Source organism: Sinocyclocheilus rhinocerous, unplaced genomic scaffold, assembly GCF_001515625.1.
Source record: "Sinocyclocheilus rhinocerous isolate Xijiao unplaced genomic scaffold, SAMN03320098_v1.1 scaffold289, whole genome shotgun sequence".
Taxonomy (NCBI): domain Eukaryota; kingdom Metazoa; phylum Chordata; class Actinopteri; order Cypriniformes; family Cyprinidae; genus Sinocyclocheilus; species Sinocyclocheilus rhinocerous.
Genome location: NW_015636845.1, coordinates 606260 through 611372, shown reverse-complemented (window position 1 = coordinate 611372; position 5113 = coordinate 606260).

Below are 5113 nucleotides of genomic sequence, written 5' to 3'. Positions count from 1 at the left end.
AGGGGCATAACATTTCCGTCACATGCTTGAGGTATTCGGCCAATCATAACGCACTGGATAGCTGGCCAATCACAGCACATCTTGCTTTTCAGACCGATGAGCTTTGTAAAAATCGACGCGTTTCAGAAAGGCAGGGCATAGAGGAGAAACAATAATGTACAGTATGCGGAAAATAATGTGTTTTTTGAACCGTAAACCGCATAAACACATTTCATTACACCAAATACACAAAATAATGTTCTTTTAGCAATATCATATGACCCCTTTAAAAAAAACCTTGCTATGTGCACAGTGCTAGACTAACTGAGACTTTTCACAGCACTTGTATATTGTTGCTCTCTCGTTGGTCTGATTACTTTTACTTTGTAAGTCGCTTTGGATAAAAGCGTCTGCTAAATGACTAAATGTAAATTTTAAAATAGGTCAGAAAATATTGCACTGCAAAATTTTGTATAGTATAATCTTTCTTTCCAGTATTGATATGTCTAACATCTTTGAAACAAAATAAATGTACTTTTCAACTTTTAATCAAACTTCATTAGTGAAAAATTTAATTTTAAATGTCATTTTAAAATAGGTCAGAAAACATTGCACTGCAAACATTTTGTATAGTATAGTTTTTCTTTCCAGAATTGATGTCTAACATCTGTGAATTAAAATAAATGTACTTTTTAAACTTTTAATAAAAACGAATAGATAAACAAATAAAAATAAAAATAATAATAATAATAATAATTATTATTATTATTATTATGATAAGAAGAAGAAAATATAAATAAATACATGCGAGTGTTTGGTTTTAGTTACCTGAAAGGGCAGTCTACAGCATTGACCATGAAACATCTGACCACTGGATAGCATTATTGACCAATAAGAATAAAAAAAGTGATGTAGTCTTTGCCATTTAGATATTTTTAACTGAAAAACAAGAACAACAACACTCGATAATTAGGAAAATTATGTATTGCAATGCAGTCTGGTCTTGGTTCTCTTTGAATAAGTACCATAATTTGCGATGCACACTTGACATTGTTCATAGAGCCCAGCGGGGTATTAAGCTGATGTATATATTTGTGTTCTTTCATTTGATCTAGCAGTCCGGTGGTGCTCTGTTCATGTACATGTACCCATGTATATTCATAAAGTCTGATATGCACCATAAGGTTATTATCCATAAATGTCAGCAGATAATTAATTAGTTCTGTCTTCTGGCTGCTCCCTGTGTCTCATTAGCAAAGCATGGACGAATAACTCCATTCATATTCATACCAAAAATATACAGACCTACTCTTTCTCTGTCAGAGTACAACCGGATTTCTCTGTTGACATTGATGCAAGGTCTAACATTTCTAGTGTGCTTGTTTTCCCTTTTTTAAAATTCAGTTTCTACCTCTGTAACCCCTAAAGTGTGACTATTTGTGGGTCAAATGGTGTCTAGAGATTTGAATGTGTGAAGTGCTCTCAGAAATTCAACATTTACTCAACATTTCAGTAATCTCTGGTTCTGAAAAGAATCGAAGGGACCATTGGCAAATTCTCAGTGTTCAGCAAAGCCAAGTGCACACTACAACATTTATTGATGCTCTTCTAGCAGTTGCACTTGTGAAACACACTCTAAGTGCTACAATAGATTCAGGTCAGTTGAAACCATTTTGAACTATGTCCAACCAATCTTGTAATTGACGGCCTTCATTTGTGATTAGTTCTGCATCATGCGCATCAAGAAGACAGAAAACAACAGTGAGTCTCTAAATGTACACAGGGCATCAACCTTCAGTCATGGCTTAAACTGATTGATTTAAGCTACCCTGGAGGCTTGCTCTGTTAGGCCTATATTAGGCCCTCTTGTGTCTTCATTTCCTCAAACGCTGTTAAAACATCCATTCATTAGTTTTGCATACTAGACCTTTTGATTTGACCAAAGCAGTCCTGCATGGTGCAAGTAAATTTGTCTGACAGTTGCAAAATAGATAATTATGTAAATAAACAGGTGGACACGTGTTGACATAAATCTGATTGAGAGGCAGAGGTTTTCATTATGGCTTCATTATTTCCTGCCCTTCATGTTGATGACATCACACTGAGCTTCTGAATGCATTAGCTCCTGCCGGACAGCTTACTTCAATCATACACTCCATTACTGATAACCCCAGGGCTTATGATTAACAGGCACTTACTGACATTTAGAGAGTACCTACCAGGTCTCAATGAAGAGGATAACAGTGATTTAGGTATTTTTCAAATGAAACACTTTTTCTTTGAGGTTTAACCTTTGGAATGAGGAGAATGTAACAGTGCTGCTCGTCAGGTCTCATGTCTCCCGTGCCTCTGGACTTCTTTAAATGATTTTTTTAAAAAGAAATTAATTCTTTTATTCACCAAGGATGCATTGAATTGATCAAAAGTGACAGTAAATACATTTGTAATGTTACAAATTATCTCTATAAAAAATTCTGTGCTTTTGACCGTCACAGAAGTATCACAAAAAATAAAATAAAAAATAAGCAAGCACAAATGTTTCTTGAGCACCAAATCAGAATATTATAATGATTTCTGAAGGATCACATGACACTGGAGTAATAATTGCTGAGAAATCAGCTTTGCCATCACAAGAATAAATTACATTAAACTTTTTATTTTCAAAGAGAAAAGTTATTTCAAATAAAAATAATATTTCACAGTATTACTATTTTTAATGTATTTTTGATTGAATAAATGCAGCACTGATGAGCATAAGAGGCTTATTTTATTTCACAAACATTAAAAAGTCTTACCAATGCCAAATCCTATGTATTTTCAACAAGATCAAACACTAGCTGCAGACATTTAAAACAAGGTTAATCTACTCATGTTTCTAGTCTGATATAAAACAAATTTTAAGAACACAAATCTGGTTAGAGAATAGTGACTTTAATTTTACTTAAAGATACCATGCCAAACTATTGCATACTGGCCTAAATCAAATGTAATGCATGATTAGAAACAATAAACATGTTTAGATATGGTTGAATTTTCATATTTTGTACATATGATCTGATATAATTAAAAATAAAGAGTATGTTCAACTAATAATATACAAAAATGAAATGTAGCTCAATCAGTTTCTTGCAACAAACTTGCCTAAAAACAGTACAACCAAGAAGCCATTTTTGTGTTGGCACAGTACATTTAGTTTGATGATCTAATAAAAACAATTATTTGAATGATGATCAGAAGGTTAAAGTGTGAGACCTACAAAGACAGAGAGATGGATGAACACATAGAGAGACAGAGAGAGAATGAGAGGAGCCCGTCTCATCTGTTTGAGAGAGCCGTGTTCTGGCTCTGTCTGAGATGCTCATCCTCACCCGCATTAACTGCATAGAGCCCTTGACACGCCTCTCAATCTCTTTAATTATTAAGCATTTATCTCAGTATGTCCCTCAGGCGTGCCTTATCGCAGGTGAGGAGGTGCACCGAGCAACCCATGGCATCATGGGAGATTCTGAGCGAGGGCAGATTAGGGAGGAACACCTGCCAACAGGCTTACTGCAGGATTTGCCCACTGAAGTCTGCAAGGATTCCTGCAACGCTTCACATGTTCACTGCTTTAAGAGTAAATTCAGGCGTGTGTGCATGCAAGTTTGCTTGAGTTTGCACATACATGCATGCTTTTATGGGAAAGGGCTGCTAAAGAATGACTCACAATCTTTCAGGAAGTTGCACGCCCTTGCTTTATCTTAAGTGGGATGCCTCAAAAATGGTGCCTGACTTGTGTTATGTGCAGATTACAGAAGGCGTTCTGCAGCCTTCAGTCTTAGCCAGGGATTTGTTCGCAAAGCATGGCGCCCCAGTCTAGCATTTTGCGTCAAAAGTTTGTATTAATATGAATATGCAAGCTTGTCTTTGTGGGTGTTTCTCAAAAAAGACTGAGAGGAAAATAAATCATGCATGCTTGTTTTTTTTTTGTTTTTTTTAGACAAGTTACTCTTTCAATTCTGAGTGACAAATTAAGTTGAATATCCCCATAAATCTTTCCAAACGGATCAATTTCAAACCGAACAAATGCTGTGACCATAAACGGATAAAATCTGGCCATATAAACATGATTTATGTAGTCAGTAGGGGAGGAATACATTAAGTAAATGCTGGGTCAAGAAAGGTTATAGTTAAATCATATCATTCATATATCTGAATCACTTCTAATACATAATAAAAATAGCAATATAGGTGATGTAGTAGCTTACGCCCAGTAAAGCCCTCAAAGGTTTTATCATTATTGCTATCATCTGTCATTATGTTTAGTCATTCACACTGGGCCCCAATGATAGTAATAAGTCCTTTTGTCATAGTGCTGCAAAAACGGGACAAACAAATTGCTTGCTTTTTACATTGTGCTGTCATTTTATGGCCTGCATTGTCATTTAAATGCTAAAACGTTGCTTAAAATAACAATTTATTTAAAATGACAGTTTTCTTAAATGCTTGTAAAAATCAATTATAAATGTAATTAGGCACAAGTATCCATTTGTTTCTTTTTAAGCTAATTACATTAGGCAAGAATGTAATTAGAGCAAAAGCAAACCCATTTAAAATAGCAGTAAAAGCAGAGCGAATGTTTGTAGCCGTATGGTATTTACTCAGTGCTATGTCCAGGCTGTTATCGAGAACTCCCTTAAGGCATGTCTGTGGTTGAAACGCATTAACAACAGAAGCAATAACGACGGTTTCAGCTAAAGAGAAACACAATACAAATAAACATCGTAATCTAGCTCTAATTCCCCAGCTGCCACTGAGAGCGGAGGGAATCGGAGGGCGATATCTTGACAGTTGTCTTGAAATTAACCGAAACAATTGTAGGGAATGGTTCCTAATTTACTCTTTAAAAAGATACAGGATCATCTGAGACCACAGAAGTTTGTAAAGCTCTCCAACTGATGCCATTTTGAGTCTATTGACTGCTGTATGAAACTTTGAAAGATATTATTTTGGGGGGAAAAGTCAAAGGCAATCAGTGTGAAGGTTTAAAGGGGTCATATGATGAGATTTCAAGTTTTCCTTTCTCTTTGGAGTGTTACAAGCTGTTCGTGAATAGATAAGATCCCTGAAGTTGCAAAGACTAAAGTCTCAAAAC